Here is a 27,642-nt window from a genome sequence, read left to right as displayed (position 1 = left end):
CATCATATGATCTCATGAAATAGATTTTCTCTTTTTTTTCTCAGCTTTCACACAGGTGCAGCAATATTTTAATTGCTCACGTATGACCAAAACATAATCACTTCTCTGTGTGATTTTACCTCTGGTTTCCATATAACTCTTCCATATAACTCTTTTATTGTTGGTTGCGTTGTTCTTTCTCATACAGAGTTAATCTTCTACACAGCAGATTTCAAGTTTGAGGAACAACATTTTTCTTGTTTGCCTTTTATTGTTATTTTGATTCAGATTACTTTTTATGGCAATCCTAATAATAGTTTTCACTGATGGGGAAATGTTACGATCGGAGACCCAAGGAAACACAGGAGACAAGAGATCCAATCGCAGTGTGGGTTTTAATGGGTAATCCAAATCAGAAAACAACAAGCAGGGGTCAAAACCGTAAATCCATCCAACAAATAAACAAACAGGGACAGGAACAGGAACGGGAACAGGAACTCGGAAGACGAGGAACTCGGAAGGCGAGGAAACTGGGTGACGGAAAGAAAGGACTCCATGAAAACAAATGGAAACAGACCGGATTATATAGGCAGGGTAATGACTATCAAGTGAAGACACCTGAGTGCAATTAACAGAAGTGCAATTACTGTGATGAAGGGACAAGGCTTTGTGGGAATTGTAGTGCCTGCGGTGAGGTGCCTATGGGGAAGTGAGACCACTAGTGGACACCCAGGGAAACAGAGACCAGACAGCGTGACATTACCCCCCCCTCCACGGAGCAGCTACCAGATGCTCCACCTGAACCCAAGAAGAGACCAAGGAACACAGAGACCAGGAGGGAGGTGGACCGGCGGAGGTTCAGGGGGAGGGATGGAGGGCCAGGTCCATAGAGGGAAACAGAGAGAAGAGGAGCAAAAACAAAAAAACCAAAACAAAACAACAACCAAACACAAGTCCAGGAAGGACATAACGTTCAGTGTCCCAGGGCCGAACCGACAGGGCAGGAATCCAGAGAGGAGCAAGGTGGAATTGGAGCCATGCGGTCGAGACAGAAGCCTCCCAGGGCGGTGCAGAAAACCACCGCATCCGTGCGGTTGAGACAGAAGCCCACCAGGGCGGCGCAGAAGACCACCACATCCGTGTGGTCGAGACAGAAGCCCACCCCGGCAGCGCAGAAGACCATCACCTCCGTGCGGTCGAGACAGAAGCCCACCCGGGCGGCGCAGAAGACCACCACATCCATGCGGTCGAGACAGAAGCCCACCAGGGCGGCGCAGAAGACCACCACATCCATGCGGTCGAGACAGAAGCCCACCAGAGCGGCGCAGAAGACCACCACATCCAGGCGGTCGAGATAGAAGCCCACCAGGGCGGCGCAGAAGACCACCACATCCGTGCGGTCGAGACAGAAGCCCACCAGGGCGACGCAGAAGACCACCACTTCCGTGCGGTCGAGACCGAAGCCCACCAATTGCCAATTGCCAATTGCCAAATGCAAACACACACACAGCCTGCCGGCCTGGTCCAGCCATTATGTCAGTCACTTCCGACTTGAGTGCTGCCATCTGCCCCCTAATGAAACCGTGCATTGTGGCTCATCACACACACATACACCCTTTCTTCTTACACCCATGTAATTCAGAGAGAGAGAGAGAGAGAGAGAGAGAGAGAGAGAGATGCGGCAAACAAACACTTATACATGAACTTTCTCAATTAAAGCTGCAGAAACTCAAGATTTCGCTAAAATTACAAATGTTACTATTTTGGCATTTCTTTTTTTAGCCGTCATTTTAATCTTCTGGAGGATTGTGGGTAGTGCTTCATTGCAACACATTGCCAGTTCTTGATGGTGAAAAGTTTATACAGTATATATAATTAGATCATAGATGCATCATATGATCTCATGAAATAGATTTTCTCTTTTTTTTCTCAGCTTTCACACAGGTGCAGCAATATTTTAATTGCTCACGTATGACCAAAACATAATCACTTCTCTGTGTGATTTTACCTCTGGTTTCCATATAACTCTTCCATATAACTCTTTTATTGTTGGTTGCGTTGTTCTTTCTCATACAGAGTTAATCTTCTACACAGCAGATTTCAAGTTTGAGGAACAACATTTTTCTTGTTTGCCTTTTATTGTTATTTTGATTCAGATTACTTTTTATGGCAATCCTAATAATAGTTTTCACTGATGGGGAAATGTTACGATCGGAGACCCAAGGAAACACAGGAGACAAGAGATCCAATCGCAGTGTGGGTTTTAATGGGTAATCCAAATCAGAAAACAACAAGCAGGGGTCAAAACCGTAAATCCATCCAACAAATAAACAAACAGGGACAGGAACAGGAACGGGAACAGGAACTCGGAAGACGAGGAACTCGGAAGGCGAGGAAACTGGGTGACGGAAAGAAAGGACTCCATGAAAACAAATGGAAACAGACCGGATTATATAGGCAGGGTAATGACTATCAAGTGAAGATATCTGAGTGCAATTAACAGAAGTGCAATTACTGTGATGAAGGGACAAGGCTTTGTGGGAATTGTAGTGCCTGCAGTGAGGTGCCTATAGGGGAAATGAGACCACTAGTGGACACCCAGGGAAACAGAGACCAGACAGCGTGACATTACCCCCTCCTCCACGGAGCAGCTACCAGATGCTCCACCCGAACCCAAGAAGAGACCAAGGAACACAGAGACCAGGAGGGAGGTGGACCGGCGGAGGTTCAGGGGGAGGGATGGAGGGCCAGGTCCATAGAGGGAAACAGAGAGAAGAGGAGCAAAAACAAAAAAACCAAAACAAAACAACAACTAAACACAAGTCCAGGAAGGACATAACGTTCAGTGTCCCAGGGCCGAACCGACAGGGCAGGAATCCAGAGAGGAGCAAGGTGGAATTGGAGCCATGCGGTCGAGACAGAAGCCTCCCAGGGCGGTGCAGAAAACCACCGCATCTGTGCGGTTGAGACAGAAGCCCACCAGGGCGGCGCAGAAGACCACCACATCCGTGTGGTCGAGACAGAAGCCCACCCCGGCAGCGCAGAAGACCATCACCTCCGTGCGGTCGAGACAGAAGCCCACCCGGGCGGCGCAGAAGACCACCACATCCATGCGGTCGAGACAGAAGCCCACCAGGGCGGCGCAGAAAACCACCACATCCGGGCGGTCGAGACAGAAGCCCACCAGAGCGGCGCAGAAGACCACCACATCCGGGCGGTCGAGATAGAAGCCCACCAGAGCGGCGCAGAAGACCACCACTTCCGTGCGGTCGAGACCGAAGCCCACCAGGGCGGCGCAGAAGACCACCACATCCGTGTGGTCGAGACAGAAGCCCACCAGAGTGGCGCAGAAGACCACCACATCCGTGCGGTCGGGACAGAAGCCCACCCGGGCGGCGCAGAAGACCACCACAGTGGGATCGATGACACCGGAGAGCAAGTCTGGTTAGGCAAGTCTGAAACAGAGAACATGAACAAGTTAAGGGTGGCCTCCGTGGCCACGACAGGATCAGTCGAGCGCTCAGAGAGTTCAGCTGAGACGTGACGAGGCTCTGGAAGTTCCGCAGAAACGAGGAGAGGCTCTGGTAGTTCAGCCGAGATGAGGAGAGGCTCTAGCAGTTCTGCAGAGACGCGGGGAGGCTCTGGTAGTTCAGCAGAGACGCGGAGAGGCTCTGGTAATTCCGTGGTGTTTAGACTGGATTCAGGAAGATCAATGGTGACTTGACTCTGCTCATGAAGATCATTGGTGACCTGACTCTGTTAATGAAGATCATTGGTGACCTGACTCTGCTCATGAAGATCATTGGTGACCTGACTCTGCTCATGAAGATCATTGGTGACCTGACTCTGCTCATGAAGATCATTGGTAACTTGCATTTGTTCATGAAGATGAATGGTGACTTGCCTTTGCCCATGAAGATCAATGGTGAGGTGCCTTTGCCCATGAAGATCAATGGTGAGGTGCCTTTGCCCATGAAGAACACCGGTGACTTGACTTTGCCCATGAAGATTACCGGTGACTTGACTAGACTCTAGAAGGTCAACGGTGACTGGCCCTGACTCTGGAAGGTCAAAGGTGACTAGCCCCGACTCTGGGAGGTCAACGGTGACTAGCCCCGACCTTGGAGGGTCAACGGTGACTAGCCCCGACCCTGGAGGGTCAAGGTTGACTAGCCCCGACTCTGGAGGGTCAACGGTGACTAGCCCCGACTCTGGAGGGTCAACGGTGACTAACCCCGACTCTGGAGGGTCAACGGTGACTAGCCCCGACTCTGGAGGGTCAACGGGAACCTGACTCGACTCTGGAGGGTCAACGGGAACCTGACTCGACTCTGGAAGGTCAACAGGAAACTGACTCGACTCTGGAGGGTCCACTGTGGCGGCCATCTTGGGCAGTGGTGCTGGGCTGGCGGCCATCTTGGGCAGTGGCGCTGGGCTGGCGGCCATCTTGTGCTGTGGCGCTGGGCTGGCGGCCACCTTGTGCTGTGGCGATGGGCTGGCGGCCATCTTGTGCTGTGGCACTGGGCTGGTGGCCATCTTGCATCGTTGCGCTGGACTGGCGACCACCTTGTGCTGTGGCACTGGGCTGGCGGCCATCTTGTGCAGTGGCGCTGGGCTGGCAGTCCTCCTGTTTGTAGACCCCGGTCTAGAATCGGCCATCCCACCGGGAGAGACAGGTGTCGCTGGGGTATTCCACGGAGACCGATGTTGTAAGTAGAAAATGAATTCCGGTGTTGAAAATATCCTTAAGGGTCTCCTCATTATATCCCATACCCTCCGCCAAGGTCATTGCCCTCTTGGAGGAGGGTGGTTAATTTTAAATATATCGCCCTCCGCTCCACCATACTGGCTGGGGAACTGGAATGAAGTCCCACACCGCTGGATCTCGACATTGATGGAGTCCTTCTGTTACGATCGGAGACCCAGGGAAACACAGGAGACAAGAGATCCAATCGCAGTGTGGGTTTTAATGGGTAATCCAAATCAGAAATCAACAAGCCGGGGTCAAAACCATAAATCCATCCAACAAATAAACAAACAGGGAAGGAACAGGAACGGGAACAGGAACAGGAACTCGGAAGACAAGGAGCTCGGAAGACGAGGAAACTGGGGGATGGAATGAAAGGACTCCATGAAAACAAATGGAAACAGACCGGATTATATAGGCAGGGTAATGACTATCAAGTGAAGACACCTGAGTGCAATTAACAGGAGTGCAATTACTGTGATGAAGGGACAAGGCTTTGTGGGAATTGTAGTGCCTGCGGTGAGGTGCCTATGGGGAAGTGAGACCACTAGTGGACACCCAGGGAAACAGAGACCAGACAGCGTGACAGGAAATCTAAAAAAAAAAACAAAAAAAAAAAACAAGAGCCACTAACCAAACTGTCCAACTGCATGGTTCTTATTTACTTTTTAAATAAACGCAAATGTTTCAAGAGAAAATGCTTATGTATTATTTTCTAACTGAATATAAATTATTTACTGTAATTATTATTATTATTATTAATAATTTAAGTTTAAATGAAAAAAAATTGTGTGGTCTTAGACTTTATACTTTTATATTTATATAATATTATCTATTAATTATTGCTACACTACAAATAAATATAAACCTGTCAAGGGTGATACCAGTGATATATTAGCATCATTCTGATAATGTTATAGTTATTAATATTTATTAGTAGTAGTAGTAGTAGTTGTTGTTGTTTTTATTAATTTTATTTCAGTTTCAGTTATTTTAGTACATCAATTTAAACGTAAAAAAGAGAGCGCAATACTGCCTTGGCAACTAGGAAAACTGAAATGATATTTATCTTATTTTTATTTCATTTAATGTTTATTTTATTTATGGTTTTTGTTTTGGTTATAAGTGACTGTAAAAACCCAATATAAAAATTTTAACCTAGATCAACATGGTGTAAGAATGGTTATTTTTATATTTTTCAGTCTTTCTAAAGAAGCTGCAAGTTAAATCGTAAAATTTCACATGACAAATCTAAGACAGCAGTCTTCTGACGTCATACCTGGTGTATTTTTGACATAACTCACTAGATTTGTGACGGGTCAGCTGTATTTCAGGTAGATAACTGTATGAGATAAATGTGACAGATGTTGCCTGTAATCATAGTCACAGTGGCATGTCAGGCATGAGAAGGACAACCGTGTGTCTCCAAGACCTCTGAAGTAAGAAACTCTCCTTACTCACTGTGTGCTGCTCTCATCTCGTGATCTGAAAGGTAACAGTATAGCAGTATATCAAAACATAATTTCTTTTTTAATCCACTCTTACATGTGACCCCTTAAATATTATGAAGCTTCCGCTGTCAGGGCTCTACAACTGATTCATGCAGAAATGTAGGAAGGCCTATTCATATCACGAAATATTTCTATCTTTAAAAGTTATTTGTTTTACCTCAAACACATGTTCAAACCAGACAAACAGTGATAGAATTACAGGCTTTAGGACAAGCAAGCAATAAGCAATGAATCTATAAGTAACAACGTTTTTCCATTCTTCTATTGTCCAATTTTGGAGAGCCTGTGCGAGTTGTAGCTTCTGTATCCTGTTCTCAGCTGACAGGAGCATCACCTGGTGTGGTCTTCTGCTGCTGTAGCCCATCTGCTTCAGGGTTCGACGTGTTGTGTGTTCAGAGATGGTATTCTACATACCTTGGTTGTAGCAAGTGGTTATTTGAGTTACTGTTGTCTTTCTATCATCTCTAACCAGTCTGCCCATTCTCCTCTGAACTCTGACATCAAGGCATTTTCGTCCACACAACTCACTGGATATTTTCTTTTTTTCTGACCATTCTCTGTAAACCCTAGAGATGTTTGTGCATGAAAATCCCAGTATATCAGCAGTTTTGAAATACTCAGACCAGCCCGTCTGGCACTAACAACCATTTTACGTTTAAAGTCACTTAAATCCCCTGTCACAGTGTAAGATTAGGTTAAAGCACTGTGACTAGTCTCATACACAGTTAAGCAGTAATACATGGCAAACATTTTAACATCAAGCATGATTCGAATGCTGGCATATAAATGTATACACGGATCTGTGTAATGTTGTAGTGCATCTGTGTTTAATGAGTATGTTTTATGCTGTTTAATCTATTGCGATCACTGTTGTTACTTTCCAACCAAACTGATCCAAGCACCATTTCATATCATCTGCCATAAAACATTGAAATAACCACAGACACAAGTTCTTTATCTACTATCATTTATTGGCCAATAAACACACAAAGATTGCAAACACTCACCAGCTTCCATTTTCCAGAACCAAACCTGTGCAATATACAACCTGGGACTTTTATACACTTACCATGCTGAGCAGCAATTTTGCCGTGACATCAAATGGGTCACCAGTTCATGCCTGTATTAAAATGTATTGTTTCTGGTGTTTAAAGTCTTAATGGTTGTTTGATATGTGTGTTGAATTGTGTTTTTGTACTTATTTATTTTCATTCATGTATATTTTGTTGTGATTGTATGTATGTTTCTATACACAGAGGGGAAAAACCCTACCAATTGATTGATTTAGCTGAACTAGCTTTTAAATACTTTGTATATAGTGTATATTTTGTACAGTTTTATTTTCTTTTTGATTATTTTGTTACTTTTACACTGTGTGCACCAATAAAGCACCCTTCACCTGACTAAAAGCAGCTTCTGTGTCATTTTTGCCTCCTATCCCTCCGGTCAAATCATAACATCCCCTTTGTTCCCCATTCAGATGCTCGGTTTGAACTTCAGCAAGTCGTCTTCACCACATCTAGATGCCTTAATGCATTGAGTTGCTGCCATATGATTGGCTGATTAACAATTTGTGTTACCAAGCAATTGAACAGGTGTACCTACAGTTAGTGGCTGGTGAGTGTGTACATTTACATATATGAACAAGTTAGTTCAAAAGAACAAGATTTATTCAAAATATTAATCCTTTGTAACTATAAATGTCTTATTTAATTATTATTCCAAATACATTTTTGTGGTTTTCAAGGGCACCTCGATAAGGGAAACCTGCTAAAGTGAGTAACTGAATGCATTTACAAACAGCCCATTTCTCAAGGCCTTACATACAATGATCTCGCTAGATTAAATATGAAATATAAGGAAATGTATCTTTATTTACTAGGTATTTTAAAAACGTAATTGCCTTTGTATAGCAAAAGACTATGTCAGGAAATATTCAGTAATATTTACATTCCCAATTAAAATACTGTAAGTATATATACAAAAAAAGGCTAAAAACGCATTTACATGATGTTATCAGAAGAGTCTGATATGAATCAAAACAGCCACACAGGAGACTACAGTGACCTGTACCATTCCTAACATTACCCTCAAGTAGCCATTGAGATTGCTCTTCCTTGAAGTGACCATTGTACATACATACACAGCCTTTTGGAAATGGCCCTATTTTGTTATTATTATTATTAGAAACATCAAGTGCCCTACGAATGTACAAAAATGTCATTTGTACATAGAACGGGGGACGTCACTTCCTGTTTGTTGTTGGCGGCTGTACTGCGTTTGAGCTCCGTCACTATATTCTTTTCATTGACTATTTTTAACTCAAAAATCAATTTTATACATCATCGTTTCCGTTTATATAACGTGTGAATATATCCTCTATTGTATTCTACAACAAAAACAATCAGAGCGCCTCGCTATCACTCGTTTTATTTTGATCTCCCAGGTCCGCTATTAGCTTTTAGCCCGTTAGCATCAGCGGCGTGGTTGCAGCTAACTGCGCTTACATTGCTAATACTCTATTCACACACATTACCACTGCTGTACTCACTGTTACTTGCTTTAATGGCGGATGAATGTCTCCACTCTGTGCAGCTCGAGGCCGTGGGAAAGCAGATTCGCAAACCTGGAGGTGAGGCAGGCCCAGCTGAGAGAGCGGAGAGCCGCGCTGGAATCATCCCGGGCTGATGCTCACAAGTCCGGGGTAAGTATACAGCGATCTGCTAACAGTCCCACCACGTCTACTCCGTGTGTTTCTCTGCACAGGCCCGGTGCACCCAGGACGCGATCTTCCCAGATGTCCTTCACTGCGACGCCGGGACACCACGGACCCTGGGTGCATCCACAGCGGAGGACGCGAGCCGGGTCCCGGGCGACGACTTCTCCCCCTCCTGCCTTCGACATCTCCATCCGGAACCGCTTCGCTCCCCTCCGCGAGACAGGACGCGACGCTGTGATCATCGGAGACTCCATCGTCCGACACGTAAGTGCTACGTTAGCCGAAGGTAAAGTGCACACTCATTGTTTGCCTGGTGCTCGTGTTCTCTATGTTTCTGCGCAGATACCCGCGATCCTGAAGGTCGACGAGAGCCCCAGAGCGGTCGTGCTTCACGCCGGGGTTAACGACACCACGCTGCGGCAGACAAAGACGCTGAAGAGGGACTTCAGCAGCTAGATCGAGACGGTTCGCAGCACGATGCCCGCGGCGACGATCGTCGTGTCAGGACCACTGCCCACGTATCGACGAGGACACGAAAGGTTCAGTAGACTTTTTGCTTTAAATGAATGGTTGTTGTCATGGTGTAAAGAACAGAAACTGCTATTTGTTAATAACTGGAATCTTTTCTGGGAGCGTCCTAGGCTGTTTCGCGCTGATGGATTACACCCCAGCAGAATCGGAGCGGAGCTGCTCTCTGACAACATCTCCAGGACACTTCGCTCCATGTGACTAGTAAGACAATTCTCTAATAACTATTATGATGAGTTTTGTTCCACCCGCTTAAATGATAAAAGTACTTGCGCTGTAAAAACTATTAGAAAATAGTTTTGATGTACTCTGCTTGACTGAAACCTGGCTAAAACCAAATGATTATTTTGGTCTAAATGAGTCTACTCCACCAAACTACTGTTATAAGCATGAGCCCCGTCAGACTGGTCGTGGCGGAGGTTTTGCAACAATATATAGTGATATTCTCAATGTTACCCAGAAAACAGGATACAGGTTTAACTCTTTTGAAATACTTCTGCTAAATGTTACACTGTCAGACATGCAAAAGAAATCTAATGTATCTCTTGCTCTGGCTACTGTGTATAGACCACCAGGGCCGTATACAGAATTCCTAAAAGAATTTGCAGATTTCCTCTCAGACCTTCTAGTTACAGTTGATAAGGCGCTAATCATGGGAGATTTTAATATTCACGTTGATAATGCAAATGATACATTAGGACTTGCGTTTACTGACCTAATAAACTCCTTTGGAGTCAAGCAAAATGTCACCGGGCCCACTCATCGTTTTAATCATACACTAGATCTAATTATATCGCATGGAATCGATCTTACTGCTATAGATATTGTACCCCAAAGTGATGATATTACAGACCATTTCCTTGTATCGTGCATGCTGCGTATAACTGATATTAACTATATGTCTCAGCGTTACCGTCTGGGCAGAACTATTGTTCCAGCCACCAGAGACAGATTCGCAAATAACCAGCCTGATCTATCTCAACTGCTATTTGTACCCAAAAATACACATGAATTAGACGAAATTACTGACAACATGGGCACTATTTTCTCTAATACATTAGAAGCTGTTGCCCCCATCAAATTGAAAAAGGTTAGAGAAAAACGTACTGTGCCATGGTGTAACAGTAATACTCACTCTCTCAAGAAAGTAACTCGTAGTCTTGAATGCAAATGGAGAAAAACTAACTTGGAAGTTTTTAAAATTGCTTGGAAAAACAGTATGTCCAGCTATAGACAGGCTCTAAAAACTGCTAGGGCAGAGCATATCCACAAACTCATTGAAAATAACCAAAACAATCCAAGGTTTTTATTTAGCACAGTGGCTAAATTAACAAATTACCAGACGCCACCTGATTCAAATATTCCACCAACGTTAAATAGTAATGACTTTATGAATTTCTTCACTGATAAAATAGATAACATTAGAAATACAATAGCGAATGTAGATTCTACAGCGTCTAACACTTCAGTTTCATCCATCGCACCCAAAGATAAACTGCAGTGCTTTACAAATATAGGACAGGAAGAGCTAAATAAACTTATCACTGTATCTAAACCAACAACATGTTTATTAGATCCTGTACCCACTAAATTACTAAAAGAGCTGTTACCTGTAGCCGAAGAACCGCTTCTCAATATCATTAACTCGTCGTTATCTTTAGGTCACGTCCCAAAACCATTCAAGCTGGCGGTTATCAAGCCTCTTATTAAGAAACCAAAACTAGATCCTAGTGTACTGGCAAATTATAGGCCTATTTCAAATCTTCCATTTATGTCTAAAATTTTAGAAAAAGTTGTGTCTGCTCAATTGAGCACCTTCCTGCATAAAAATGATCTGTATGAAGAATTTCAGTCAGGTTTTAGGCCCCACCATAGCACAGAAACTGCACTTGTTAAAATTACAAATGACCTGCTTCTTGCGTCAGATCAAGGCTGCATCTCATTTCTAGTCTTACTTGATCTTAGTGCTGCGTTCGACACCATAGATCATGACATACTCATAGATCGATTACAAAACTATACAGGTATTCAAGGGCAGGCTCTAAGATGGTTTAGATCCTACCTGTCCGATCGCTACCATTTTGTTTACTTAAATGGGGTGTCATCTCATTTATCATCAGTAAAATATGGAGTGCCACAAGGATCCGTCCTAGGTCCCCTTCTATTTTCAATATACATGTTGCCCCTTGATAATATTATTAGAAAACACGGAATTAGCTTCCACTGTTATGCTGATGATACTCAGCTATATATCTCAACGAGACCAGATGAAACTTTCCAATTATCTAAGCTAACAGAGTGTGTTAAAAATGTAAAAGATTGGATGACAAATAATTTTCACCAATTAAATTCGGATAAGACAGAGATATTAATTATTGGACCAAAAAACACCACACAGAATCTTGTAGATTACAATCTGCAACTAGACGGATGTACTGTTACTTCCTCTACAGTCAGAAATCTGGGTGTTATATTGGACAGCAATTTGTCTTTTGAAAATCATATTTCCAATGTTACAAAAACTGCATTCTTCCATCTTAGAAACATTGCCAAGCTACGAAACATGTTATCTGTTACTGATGCAGAAAAGCTAGTTCATGCTTTCATGACCTCTAGACTGGACTATTGTAATGCACTTCTAGGTGGTTGTCCTGCTTCGTCAATAAACAAGCTACAGGTAGTCCAAAATGCAGCAGCTAGAGTCCTTACCAGGTCAAGAAAATATGATCATATTACCCCAATTTTACAGTCTCTGCACTGGCTACCTATTAAGTTCTGTATCAGTTACAAATTATCATTACTTACCTATAAGGCCCTAAATGGTTTAGCTCCTGCGTACCTAACTAGCCTTCTACCACGCTACAACCCATCACGCACCCTAAGGTCACAAAACGCTGGACTTTTGGTAGTTCCTAGGATAGCAAAGTCCACTAAAGGAGGTAGAGCTTTTTCACATTTGGCTCCCAAACTCTGGAATAGCCTTCCTGATAATGTTCAGGGTTCAGACACACTCTCTCTGTTTAAATCTAGATTAAAACCGCATCTCTTTCGCCAAGCATTCGAATAATGTATCTCTTAAATTGTGAGTGTAGTTGCATCTGCATTTTTATTCTTTAGCTTGGGTTAAACTAATTTTACTTTGTTGGATCAGCAGCTATGCTAATGATGTCTCTATTTTGTTTCTATGTTTTGCCACAGGATTTACATCCCGTGGTAACTAGGATTTACACATGCTCCAGTCTGGATCCAGAACACCTGAGAAGAGATGATGCTGACCCTCAGAGGACCCCAGATGATGCTAACCTTGAATCAACAAACAGAACTATCAATTATTGCTACATGTGTGACTGCATCATATAATTACTATTAATTAATAATATTGATAGTTCATCATCTAGCTGACTACGTCTTGTATTATTATTATTATTTTTATTTTTCTAAAATCCTTTCAAACGTGCACAAACTACTAGCTACTACTAAATATTGTAGAAACATAATTTTCTGTAAAGTTGCTTTGTAACGATTTGTATTGTAAAAAGCGCTATACAAATAAACTTGAATTTGAAATTGACATTTTTTTCTATTTTTCTATTTCTGCACCATCAAGATCAGAAGCCCCACCCAAATGAAATCTCACCGGTCCAAAACACTGATCTACACCATAGTGCATTAAATGTCACTCATCTTCTGATTGGCTGTAGTTTATTACATTAAAGGAATAGTTCACCCAAAAAGAAAAATTGCTGAAATTTTACTCCCCCTCAGGCTTGAGTTTGTTTCTTCATGGGGAACATATTTGCAGAAATTTAACTTTGAATAATTTGCTCACCATATATGTTCCTCTGCAGTGACTGGGTGCAGTCAGCTGAAAAAAGCCTCAAAATAATTCACAAATAATTCACTTCATTCCACCCATAAACAAATCTATCAAGACATTTTATTGCTTGGCCAAAATAAGAGATCTATCCATAATATTGCTTTCTCCAGTGAAAAGTCATCATGTCTGAATCAGGAAAGAAATATGCAAGTATGAATGAATGAATGAATGAATATGTTACTGATTATAGATTACTGATTACTGATTATAGACATTTTAACTAGACGCGATTGTTAACAATTAAAATGGCATAATTATTAATAATAATAATTATTTATTTTTTACAAACACAGCTTTTTACTGCAAAATACGTTAATTGATGGACTGGAGGAATGTGAATTACTTGTGGATTATTGTGATGATTTTATCAGTTGTTTGAACTATCATTTAGACATCACCCATTCACTGCTGAGGATCTATTGGTGGGCAAGTGATGTTATTCTGAATTTCTCCAAATCTGTTTTGATGAAGAAACATTATAACTAATGTAATGTCATATTTTAATGGATGTATTGTAACAATGTACTTTTTACAGATTCAACTCAGATGTACCTCTTTTGGGGCTGCAAATTGTCTGAAGAGCTACAGTATGTCAAAAGACCGGCTCTGATCTTCCATGCAATGCTTTTGGGAAAACCTGTCGAGCCACAGTAGCCATCTTAAACTGCATCATAGCTCGTCTGGAGAAATATCTGAGGAATGGTTTAAAGGGGTCATATGGCTTTGCTAAATAAAACATTAGTTTGTGTAATGCAATGTTTTTACGTGGTTTAAGCTTAAAAAACACATTATTTTCCACATACTATATATTATTGTTGCTGCTCTATGCCCCGTCTTTCTGAAACGCATTGATTTTTTACGAAGTTCTGAAAAAAGCAATGTGCTCTGATTGGCCAGCTATCTAGTGAATTGTGATTGGCCAAATTCCTCAAGCATGAGACAGAAATTTACCAGGTTCAGGAAACTTTCCTCCATAAAATGCATTGCACACTCAAATATTTGTGTTGTACAGTTCTGCAAAAGTGTTGTAAAAAAAAACGTAACCTCTGATTTGTAGTTGTGTCCTCTTTTTTTTTTTTAAGGCCAAACAGTAGTTTAGCTTTTTAACAAAACACACAGCGTTTCTATGACATGGTGGCGGCAATAATACTACAGGGTTGTGGTTAGAAGGGATACAGCTCAGACCGGAAATGAACAATGAAATAAATTTTACCTACACCTTATGATAATAATAAAAAAAGTAATTATTGTTGTACAGTAGAGCTGCAACTAACGATTATTTTTTCTGTCGACTAATCTAACGATTATTTTTTTCGATTAGTCGACTTCTCTAACGATTATTTTTATTAAAATAAATTATTAATCTAGTGTTCTTTTTTTGATTAGCTAATGAATCCTTTGGTTAACTTTACAAAAAAAAAAATAAATAAGCACAACTTCTAATATAATATTTCAACCTTTATTCTTTTTTTTTCCAAAAATACTTAAATGTGGTTGAAGTTTTTGTAGTATACAAAATTAAAGAGGCAAAGAAAATTATTTTAAAACGGTAAATATGAGTTAACGATAGCGTTTATAATTAAACCACCGTAGCCACAAATTGACAGTTGTCTTAGACGTCATGAAATGTTCTTTAGCATCACAAACCGTAAAATGTAGTCAGGGTTCTGCTATGGTTTATTTTCATAATAGGTAAACACAGGTCACAAGTTAACATGATCACATTTCCTTGATTCAGCAGCTGCACGATGTGCCTCCGAGAGTCCTGTCTTGAATCCAGAGATCTGGAGCTGATTAGGTGTAGATCAGTAGCTCGGTGGTTCGTGACTGTTGTCTTGTGGCACGCCGTCTTTTAACGCTTGTTCGAAACCCGCACCAACACAGACTTAGTTAATTTTTTTATTTTTTTTTTTATCCTACTTACTTCAGCCGCTACGGGTGATCATACCAATAACTTGTAATCCTTACAAGAATATCAGAATCATTATTTGTGTATACATTTGGGCGGTGTTATGCAAATCTTTCCACACAGTGACATAGATATGGGCGGGCGTGTTTGAACGAGCCATTTTAGGAAGGCGTGGCATTCACTTTTATACAGAATATCTCTTTGGGTTTGAGACTTTAATCTTTGCGACTTTACAAATCTTCTGTATGCACAAATTTATTTTACACTCCAAAGATGAAGGAAAAAATGAAATCACATCCTATGGCCCCATTAAACCACAAAATCACAATCCACAATCAGTCACAAACTTGTTCTAATGGTGATGATCCCCTCATATCTTTCCTTTTAAAATGAATCACTACATTAATTATAGATGCACGCAGATATATTTTCATATCGTATTGGGTCATGGTGGTTAATACATGCAACGTAGTTGAGAAGTAATGAATAATCACCACTGTACCATTGAGCAACACACTTAATCCTAGGTTGATCCATAGTGGCAGTCTCTATATTTCAAGTCACTTACTGTAATTTAAAAAAGTCAACTAATCGACTGCAATTAGGGGGGGAAAGGTTGCAATTTATGGTAAAGGTTAGAACTATTGTTGACCAATTACAGTGACAATGTACAAACAATTTAGAGATGAGTGCTGCTAAAAAGGAAAAAAGCCAGTGGTTAGCTTTCTGCATTCATCTCACTGCTGGTCACTTGAAAGTACTTGACACTCAGTTCTGGCCATAATCACCTGAACAATAACTGTCATGTGACTAATCACTCTACAGTTGCATGAAAATTACATCATAATACTCTGACTGGCTGAGGCCATGGCACTACAAATACACACAGTCCCCAAAAAACCTAATGATTATCCTAAGCTGTGATGATAAGTGTAGCAGATAGGAAAAATATAAGTCTATTTTAATTTGAGCAGACTGCAGTTTAAACCATTTACCAGCATTAACTGGACTTCTCAGTCAACTATAGCAGAGAACAAGATGTCTTGGTTATGTCCGGTAACCCTCGTTCCCTGATGGAAGGAATGGAGATGTGTGTCGGAATGGCAGTATGGGGGTCATCCTTGAGAGCCCCAATCATATCTGAAAGAATCAGAAAAGGCCAATTAAAAATTGTTGTGCATGTGAGGCCATGCGAGGGGGAGTGCTTTATAGGGAGGTGACTGTGGTGGGCTACATCATATGGGTGACCAACATGGAAACCAGTACATACCGAGCACCAGGTGCAATGCAAGGGCTTACCTGGAATGGGAAGCTCCACAAGTAGTGGGCCTGGTGATGAGTTCCTCCACTGACTCTACTGCAAAGGTGCTAAAGAGATGGAAAGAGATTGTCTAGGGTTCCCCATCCCTGGGGATGGTTCTGGATGTGGGTGCCAGATTGTGCCCTTCCACTGAAAAAGAAGGGAATTTGCCAGGGAGGGGCCAACTTCATGAGCTCTGAAAACCAAGTCTGGTTGGGCCAAAAGGGCACAACCATCAGGACTTGTTCCTCGTCCTCCCTGATCTTTACTCCCAAAAACTGTTAAACAAAGTTCTCTACAGTATCACCTTGGGAGATTGGGGTGTCAAGAAAGCAAACCTTCTCAGCATCCTTCATCTCTGCAAGGTTAAGCCACAGGTTGTGCTCCTGGACAGTCTATGTGGATATCGCATAACCTAGGGCCTATGCCGTAGTCTTCGTATTTCTGAGAGCATAGTTGGTTGCCGAACAAAGTTCCTGGAGCAGCTCTGGGTCAGGACTACTCTTGTCCAGATCTTTCAATGCTTTTTCTTGATGGACCTTCAGGATGGCCATAGACTGGAGGGTGGTGGTGGCTTGTCCAGCAGCATTGTATGCCCTCGCCGTCAAAGACAAGGTAAACTTACATGCCTTGGATGGAAGACGCAAAAGATTCTGCCAGGTGGCAGTCTTCTGGGGTGGAGAGTGGTGGAAATTACTCCAACCCAATGCTTTCCCTCAGATTGAGAAACACTGTGGTGTAGTATAATATAGTATATTCTTTCACTAGGTTGATTAGGTATTTTAAACATCTAGTATATGTACCCAGAGGGCACCGTACGTCAATATTACATCAGGTTGCCGCTGGACAACAACGTTGGACAGACATTTATATTTGGTTGACATCAGTATTTGACATTGTTTTAACGTTGGCTTAATATTGAATTTTGTTTATTTTACAACATAACCTAAAAATAGTTGTGTGCCTACTGGGTATATTTGCTAAGCTAGCATTGCTTGCTTAAAAGCAGTGAGAATGGAGGTTTGAATTTCTGACACAAAGGAGACTGACCAAATTAATTCCGTAATTTAGAAAGACTAGTATCAGCACTTTTATTTTATCATTATACAGAGTGTAAGTTCATCACAAGTTCAATATGATGTGGTCTTTCTGTTTTTGACGGTTTCATGGTTTTGTTCCCACAGCTCCCAGATAATTGTTGCAATGGTAATTTTTTCTGAGCTCAGAAGGGCAAGCTTTGCATTTGGTGTAATTCATGTTGCAGAATAGCAATTAAATTTGTATTTGGTTTAAAAAATAGATTCAATGCAGATCAATCAGACATGTGCATCCTGAATTCATGAGACAATAGTACTGTTCCTCTCTAAGCATTTTTAGACTATAGAGTATATGTAAATATATGTAGTGGGTATAGAAAAGTATAACCGCCCTTTAAAATAATCACATTTTGTTGCTTTGCAGCATGAAATGAAGATGGACAATTTTTTCTTTTATCCAGCTAAATTTACTTAGTGCAACTTACAGCATCCAAGTGAAAGATATACAGTAACACCAACATGTAAAAAAAACTGAATCACTGAGTTGGCAAAAGGATCACCAGTCTTTTGTTGAACGAACTTTTTTGCTTTAATTACAGCCTTTAGTCTGTTGGGATATGTCTCTACTAACTTTGCACATATAGACTTTGCAATAATAATCAATGCTGTGTGTTTTGGGTCATTGTCATGTTGTAAGGTAAACCTTCTTCCCATTGACAACTTTCTGGCAGAGGGCAGTAGATTTTCCTAGAGAATTTGATGTTATTTTGCCCTATCTGTATTTCCTTCTATCCTGACAAGTGCTCCAGTTCCAGCTGCAGAGAAACACTTTCATAACAGGATATCACCACCTCCATGCTTTACTGGAGGAATGCTGTTATTTGGATGGTGAGCTGGACTGGATTTCCACCAGACATATCATTTGGTAATGAGGCTAAATAATTCAATAATCTGCCTCAGAATCTTCAAGGTGTGATTTGGCAAAGCTCAGTAGTGACTGCATGTGCCCTTTTTTAAGGAGTAACTTTTTTTCTTGCAACCCTAAAATACAAGCCACATTTGTGGAGAGTTCGTGATATTGTTGTCACATGCAAACAATGACCACTCTTTGTCATAAATTCCTGCAGCTGCTTCAGTGTTTCTGTTGGCCTCTTGGTTACCTCTCTGACCAATTTCCTTCGGTTCTTTCATCCAGTTTGGAGTGGCATCCTGATTCAGGGATGGTCTGTGTTGTACCAAATACCCTGCACTTCTTAATAATACAGTACACTTTGATCGATCTCTGTAGATCTCACCTTCTCACACGCCACGATTGGTCGATTATGTATGATACCTGCATGTTATTGGTCAAACTACTTTGGATGTTTTAGGCAATATAGAAATCTTGGCAGGGATGGGTCCTGGGAAAATGGCTCATATGGTCACCCTAGTGTCTTGTCACCAGGGTTCTAAATGAACACCCGCCAACTCGCCAAATGCGGCTTAAAATTCATTTTGGCGGGTGTTAATTAAAACTTACTAGCCAGTTTGGCTGGTGATACATGATACGAGGCTCTGTTCTTGGTCATTTATCCCCCTGGCAGCATTTCCTACATTTCCCATGAACACTGTGCTGTAATGCTACGTGATGACGTTTCATATGCCCATTGGCTGCACGCAGTTTGCAGTGAAACCAGCGCGAAAAAACATGGAAACGAATAGAGCATCCATCAGAAAACACAAGGTAGAAGAACGAATGGAGCCAGAGCAGGGAGCATAGACTGAAAGAGGAGGGAGTTAGCTATTAAAGAAAAAAATTAAGATTAAACTAAATGCGGTGGTGGTTGGGACAGATTTCTAGGGGCGAAAAGAGGAACAAGGCAGGGGATGAGGATATCGACAGAGAAACAAAGAAAAGAAAATTTAATGCCAAATGGCTGACGGGTCATGAATGGCTTGTGTTTGATCACAAGAATGTCGTAATGCTTTGTCAGGATTGCCGCATGTAAGTTACGCGAAAGAAAAAAACAAAACAAGCAATTTCGTGGTGGTAACTAATAATTTTAAATTTGAGTCAGTGTATATTTTGTTGTATGCATTGTACTTTATATGTGTTTTTCATGCCAACAATGGTAAAAAAATGATCAAATGCATTCAGTGGGACTCATAATTTATGTTATTTTTACCGGAAAAAAAATGGCTAGTGGAAATTCTGATTGGCTGGTAACTTTAGAAAGTTACCAGCCACATTGGCTGGTGATCAAAAAAGTTAATTTAGAACCCTGCTTGTGACCCATAGTTGATTGTTTGCTTCAGTTGCACTACCAGGTACTGAAATTCTCCAGGAAAGCTATTTTCATGCTGAGCTCATCAAAATGACCACAGCTGACCACAGTTGAAAGACAAATGGCTTTGTGTGTCATTGAGAAAGTGATTAGCTACACCTGACTGAGTCTCCAGTCCATTCTTTTCTTTTTTATTTTTTTTATTTCACTTGGATGCTATAAGTTGCACTGAGTAAATACAGCTGGAAAAAAACAATAACTGTGTCCTTCCTCATTTCAGGCTGCAAAGCAACAAAATTTGATTATTTTTAAGGGGGTTTTCAGTTTGTGTGTGAGTATCCACTTGCCTCAGTGTTTGTGGGTGTATCACAAGGTAGAAAGTCCTGCGATTATTTTCAGACTTTCTGCTCTTTCAAAATGATGATGCTCCATTTTAGCACAGGGTTGCATCACTTTGCATTTCAGAATGTAAAGAGAGCAAAGAGTCGTAAATTAATCATAGCGTTCTGAAATATATACCATGGTAGCATTCAGTGGCTCAGAGCAAGCAAAAAGCATGAAAATGAAATGTTGGCAGGGAAATTTCTCAATTCATGTCATTGACAGCATGCAGTTCCATTGCTTGAACACTTAAAGAGATTTACTTACTGTATATGCAAAATGATCCAAATTCAGACGAAGCCCACACGTACCACAGGCATAAATCATTACATCACTTCAGATTTTATATACTGCTGCAAACTTGTTTTTAGATGACTTTTAGGACTGAAAACTAAAGATTTGCATATGTATATTTGCAACCAGAGACTATATTATATATTATAGTATAGTATATAATATATTATTAAACATTTTATTTATTTATAAATGTATTTGAATTTTATATAAGTTCATTTATTCATTCATTCTTCCTAGTTGTCAAATGTTAGTTTTGGGCATGTCCACAGTTAATGTGACCTGTGGTAAAGATCTCAGAAAATCTCAAGCAGTATTTGTTTGCAGATGCCACATGGTTTTGATATTTGTTCACATAAGGGAAATTTTGACATTTATAGGTGTCCAAATACTTTTTTGGGTTCACTCTACTTAGATATATTAAGCATGTTATTTGATATTGGAAAAGCCAGTTTTCAGATCCACAATTTGTCCTCCTTTTTCTGCATCTGACTATTGCAAAGCCTTTTACGAACAAAAGAAACACTACAGAGGGATACTCTGATTTATGAGAGGAAATGTGCAATATGGCAAAGTCCTCCAATATGCATAGTAGGCCTATTACAGAAACACATGCAAATTGGCTGAATCATGTGAATAAACATTAGGGTCAAAAAGAGATCTGTTGGGGAAAATTGTTTTCAGTTTTTTTTCTTCAGTTTTTTATAAAGATAGCCAACAGGCAAAATAGCCTCAGTGTCTGTTCATTTAAAACGAAACCACGTTTCCCTGGTCATTTTTACAGGAATTGTTGCATTAATGATCTAATTTCAATATCAGAACAAGGACGGAAATTTGGAAGATTAATAATAACTCGAGGCAAGTTATGACTCACACCCCTTACTGAGCCACAATGGTTAACCTGCACTGTTTTCCATTTTTCTTGCCCCTTTCATTATCTTCCCAATGTAATATTCAGTTTGTTGAATGTTTGCTTTTTTAAGGATACTGTCTTCTTCTCATATCTGTGCATTCGATTCATGCAAAAACATAATTCATCACTGGTTTGATAAATAAGTCTTTATTTCTGAGGGCAAAAGTACTGTAGAACCTGACCAAAAGCGGCACAACAAAAACACATATTTGTTAACAAGGCCTGCAGTGCTCCAGAGCTGACATTCATGACATCTGGTGTTATAAATACCATTTGTTTACAAGAGTAGAAAAGCTATAGAAATATCACTGTACAAAATGTACACAGCCATTTGTCTTCATTTTTTGCTCAAAATGTGATTTTCATTCACAAGGTTTTATGAAAGGAAACTCCACGAGGAGGTGAAATGTGTGGGAAAGGAGTTTGGAGCACAGTTTGATTTTGAGATAATTATTAAGATTGGCTATTAATCATTACAAATGGCTAACTGAATGACAAACAAAAAATGAATAAATAAATAAATAAAAATTATGACAGCGGATCAAAAAAAGAAAGGCTTCTGTGAAAGTTTGAAGTACATTTACTGATGAGGCCTGAAACTAAAACATTTTGTATGTGTAATGTAAGGTATTTTATTTTAGGTTCATTATAATGACGATTATAAAGCTCGTTTTAAATGTATAGGCCTACTTCAATTATGAAATAAATATTATTTGAGTATTTACAGTATGTGTTACAAACATAAATGAAGTATTTCATTGTTCAATGATGCTTATATATACTTACATCAGTAATCCATTTAAATGCATACTAATTAAGAATCTCTGAAATACAATTGAATGAATATTTCTGGCATGGTCACAGACAACCTGATCTGCCTAGCACTAATCTGATTGATTGACCTATGCAAATTCTGGGAGGTTGCCAAATACTATATTCTTGTTTAAGTGGGAGGTTCTCTACAGTATTTCTAAGTTTGCCCAAAAATGGAAAATTTGCTGAAAATGTATTCAAGATAGATATGTTTATTTATTCATCAGAACAGATTTGAAATGTAGCATTACATCTCTTGCTTACCAGTGGATCCTCTGCAGTAATTGGGTACCATCAGAATAAGAGTCCAAAAAGATGATAAAAACATCACGATAATCCACATGTAATCCACTAATCTCCAGTCCATCAATTAATGACTTGTGAAGTAAAAAGCTGTGTGTTTGTAAGAAACAAATCTGTCAAAAAGGCAATTTGACCACAATCCACAATTCATCCAATATTATCCTCAGAATCATTATTCACCAACCATATTTGTTTAGAACTGTTTTTGCAGGTAAATGGTGTTTGGTCTGTGCGTATTTCTCTCCTGATTTAAACAAACAACCTTTTTTTACTGGAGAAAGCTATATTTTGCATAAGGAATTTTAGACAGAAGCAACAGTATGAAGTTAAAATGCGGATTGACGGATTTATGGTAATGATGTATTTGTTTCTTACAAACAAGCAGCTTTTTGCTTCACAAGATGTTAATGGATGCAGTGAAGTGGATTACTTTTGGATTATTGAATGTTCTTATCAGCTGTTTAGACTCTCATTTTGACGGCACCCATTCACTGCAGAGGATCAATTAGTGAGCAGGTGATGTAATGCTAAATTTCTCCACATCTGTTCCAATGAACAAACAAACACATCTACATCTTGGATGGCCTGAGGGTGAGTAAATTTTCAACATATTTAACATTTTGTGCAATAGTTGATGGTGCAGTGATGTTGATTTACAGTAAATGTTTACTTTCATCCTTTTATGCAGCATAAATGATTTTGGGATACATTCAAGGTTCTCACACCAGCAACTTTTTCAAGCTGCTGCTAAACTTTCTAGCAAAAAATAAATAAATCCATGAAGGGTCACAGTATGAATCTTCATGTGAATGTCAAGTATTTACTTATAATAACTGCCAAACACTTGGGCAGATCGGCACTGTGTACACAGGGAGGCCATAAGGCATATTTCAGAATATTGATTGATGGGAAATCTTCAGTCAAGTTTGGTTTAATTCATTACTTAAATCACTTTCAACAGAACGGGTCACAATAAATGAAATGTAAATAACGGTAATGAACTGATTAAAGAAAAACAAAGATATCTCCCTCCACACATTCTAGGAAACGTTCAGAAAGCTAATCAGAGTATGATGATATCCGATGCGTCTTACAAATGAGTGCCATGAGAGAGATAGAATGTGTGATATGCCTTTCAAACGAAGCATCAGAGGTGAAGATTGTTAATGAATTCTCTTGCTCACAGGGTTGTTTGGTCTAATTATCCAGAATGTGAATTATTTGTTAATTATCAAAGCAGCAAATCACTCGCCTACGTTGAAAATTACATGAAAATGTGCCTCAAAGCAGGGCGTGTTGAAAAATTAACAATTCTGGGTTGGTTAATGACTTATGGAATTAGCTGTTATGTATGGGGGTGCTTCTTTTATGCCGTAACGTGATGGTAAACATGTACTATCATAAGTAATTAAGTGCTTTGCATTTTAATCAGATGTTTCTGAGCAGCATGTTTACTGTGTGGAGGGTTCAGGTTATTGTGGCTACAAGCTTTCATTTAATGCTGCACAGCTCAACCAGCCCATCTTCCGGGTCTAAAAATTTTAAAGATCATTTGAAAGAGGATAAAAACAAAGGTTAAAACTTTTTAACATTAGAAACATTATTACTTTGCATATTGCTTATCAGATCATTAGTGAATGTGCATTCGCAATGTTTGAAATGTCCACCAGATGAAAAACGTGAAAGTCTGATGGTCTAGAAAATAATGCACAAACAATTTGTGATCCATTACTTTACAGTAATAATGATGTCTGGCATAAGAAATACCACCAGTAATGTTTGTTGCTGACTTTTTAAATAAAAAATTATTGTAAGTTTGACCCCAAATAAAATCATACAAAATGCTATTTTTTCTCATTAATATTTATATGTGAATGCACATGAACTACTGACATGTTCCTGGGCATTACATGACATACATTTTATGAATGCTTGAAAAAAAACTCAGTGTGAAATTTCTGTGCAGTTGAGAGTTTTGCACACTTTAGAGTGTTGAAGATGGTTACTAGGGCATTGCTATGCAGTTGCTATGGTGTTCTGAATAGTTGCAAAGCTGTTGCTTAGTTTCTAAGATATTCAATTTTCTAGCAGGTTCTTCTGTTTATGTGATTTTTTTGGCCAATTGATATATATATATATATATATATATATATATATATACATACATACATACATACATATATATATATATATATACATACTGTATATACTGTATACTGTATATATATACAGTATATACACTGAACAAAATTATAAATGCAACACTTTAGTTTTTGCCCCAATTTTTCATGAGCTGAACTCAAAGATCTAAGACTTTTTCTATGTACACAAAAGGCCTATTTCTCTCAAATACTGTTCACAAATCTGTCTAAATCTGTGTTAGTGAGCACTTCTCCTTTGCCAAGATAATCAATCCACCTCACAGGTGTGGCATATCAAGATACTGATTAGACCACATGATTATTCCACAGATATGGCCACAATAAAAGGCTGCTCTAAAATGTGCAGTTCTACTGTATTGGGGGGTCTGGGTGGGGGGGGGGGGGGGCTCCGAAAACCAGTCAGTATCTGGTGTGACCACCATTTGCCTCACGCAGTGCAACACATCTCCTTCGCATAGAGCTGATCAGGTTGTTGATTGTTGCCTGTGGACTGTTGCACCACACAATGGATTTGCGAAGTTGCTGGATATTGGCAGGAACTGGAACATGCTGCCGTATACGCCGATGCAGAGCGTCCCAAACATGCTCAATGGGTGACATGTCTGGTAAGTATGTTGGCCATGCAAGAACTGGGATGTTTTCAGCTTACAGGAATCGTATACACATCCTTGCAACATGGGGCCGTGCATTATCATGCTGCAACATGAGGTGATGTTCGTGGATGAATGGCACAACAATACGGCCTCAAGATCTTGTCACGGTCTCTCTGTGCTTTCAAAATGCCATCATTAAAACGCACCTGTGTTCATTCTTCATTACATACACTGGCCCACATGACGCCATACATGCTGTCTGCCATCTGCCCTGTACAGTGAAAACCGGGATTCATCCATGAAGAGAACACCTCTGCAAAGTGCCAGATGCCATCGAATGTGAGCATTTGCCCACTCAAGTTGGTTACGATGATGAACTGCAGTCAGGTCGAGACCCCGATGAGGACCACGAGCATGAAGATGAGCTTCACTGAGACTGTTTCTGACAGTTTGGGCAGAAATTCTCTGGTTATGCAGACCAGTTGTTGCAGCAACTGTCTGGGTGGCTGGTCTCTGACAATCTTTGAGGTGTAGATGCTGGATGTGCAGGTCCTGGGCTGGTGTGGTTACACGTGGTCTGCGGTTGTGAGGCCGGTTGGATGTACTGCCAAATTCACTGAAACTCCTTTGGAGATGGCTTATGGTAAAGAAATAAACATTCAATTCATGGTGGACATTCCTGAAGTCAGCATGTCAATTGCACACTCCCTCAAAATGTGGGACATCTGTGGCATTGTGCTGTGTGATAAAACTGCACATTTTAGAGTGACCTTTATGCTGTTTATGCAGCATCTTGATATGCCATACCTGTGAAATGGATGGATTAACTCGGCAAAGGAGAAGTGCTCACTAACACAGATCTAGACTTGTGAACAATATTTGAGAGAAATAGGCCTTTTGTGAACATAGAAAAAGTCTTAGATCTTTGAGTTCATCTCTTGAACAATGGGGGCAAAAATAAGTGTTTTTTTTTTGTTCAGTGTATATACTGTACACACACACACACACACACACACACACACACATATATATGTATATATATATATATATATATATATATTTTTTTTTTTTTTTTTTTTTTTTACAGTGTAGAGTTTTGTCAGTGGTTGCAAGGGCATTGCTATGTGGTTAAAAAGGTGTTGTGAGTGTCTAGTTTGTTTGTTTTTTAGCCCATTGCAGTGCAGTTGCCATGGTGTTATTGATAATTGCAAGGTCATTGCTAACACTGTATCTACACTGAACATGACCATTGTTTACTTTAAAATCTATGCACAAGAGATGCGGAACATAGAAAAAGAATCATAGCAAAAGGTCCAGGTAAACTTCTGATCCATTTCTTGGACAGCCGTGTTTGCACCGCTTAACATAGTGGCTATGTTCAGGTCCATATCTATGACTTCTTCGATCATTATAAGTCTAAGGTATTTTCACACTTGTTTATCACCCACCAGGCCAAAACATAAATTCTGATCGTACTGAAAACAATACATAAACAATGTGGGATCGCAAACATATTAACCATGAGAAACAGTAATTGTGATGGTTGGAAAAAGCCAATAAAAAATGCTTGTTAATGGGTTATTAATAAAAGTTATATACTTTAACCAAAAAACACATTACTCATAAAGAGACACACTTACAATTAATCACATCCCACCTGTCTGCCCCCGCTCTTACCTCCCCGTATGACTAATACAATCATTTATTATGCTGAAAGTTAAAGTTCAACTAGCAGATTTCTTTAAAAACAGTGATGTCTGTCCAATGAGCAGAGAATGTCAGTGATATCATTTTACTGTCCTGAGTGCAAAGAGTAATGTAATGAAATGAGGGCTTGTGCAGCTGCATACCTGAACAGCTCCTGTGCAGACAGTGACTCATCAGACGACAGAGACAGAGCACTGATTGGGTGAGTATGATCATATCTTTGTGTATGTTTTAAGCTAACTGGACATTAAAAAGTAGCATATGCAGCGATGTAGCACAAAAAAGATTAAATGATTCAGATATTAAAGGTGAAGTGTGAAATTGTAAAAATAATGACTGTTTCCAAACAGGTTTCTCAAACAACCCTTTGCTACTGAAGAAGAGAAATATTCTTTCCAGCTTGTGAGAATCTGTTATCTGTTTTAGTGACTGCTTTTAAGATTGGTTTATTGGCCAATGTTGTACCGTTGTCCTCTGTACAAAGATTATATGTAGGCTACTTTATATAATTTTGTTTTATATATTGTTTTTTCTGCTAGTTTAATCTACTTTACATACAGGTGCTGGTCATATAATTTGAATATCATCAAAAAGTTGATTTATTT

The sequence above is a fragment of the Carassius carassius genome, chromosome 4 (genome assembly GCF_963082965.1).
Source record: "Carassius carassius chromosome 4, fCarCar2.1, whole genome shotgun sequence".
Taxonomy (NCBI): domain Eukaryota; kingdom Metazoa; phylum Chordata; class Actinopteri; order Cypriniformes; family Cyprinidae; genus Carassius; species Carassius carassius.
The sequence above is the reverse complement of the archived record's forward strand: the minus strand, read 5'-3'. Positions refer to the sequence as shown.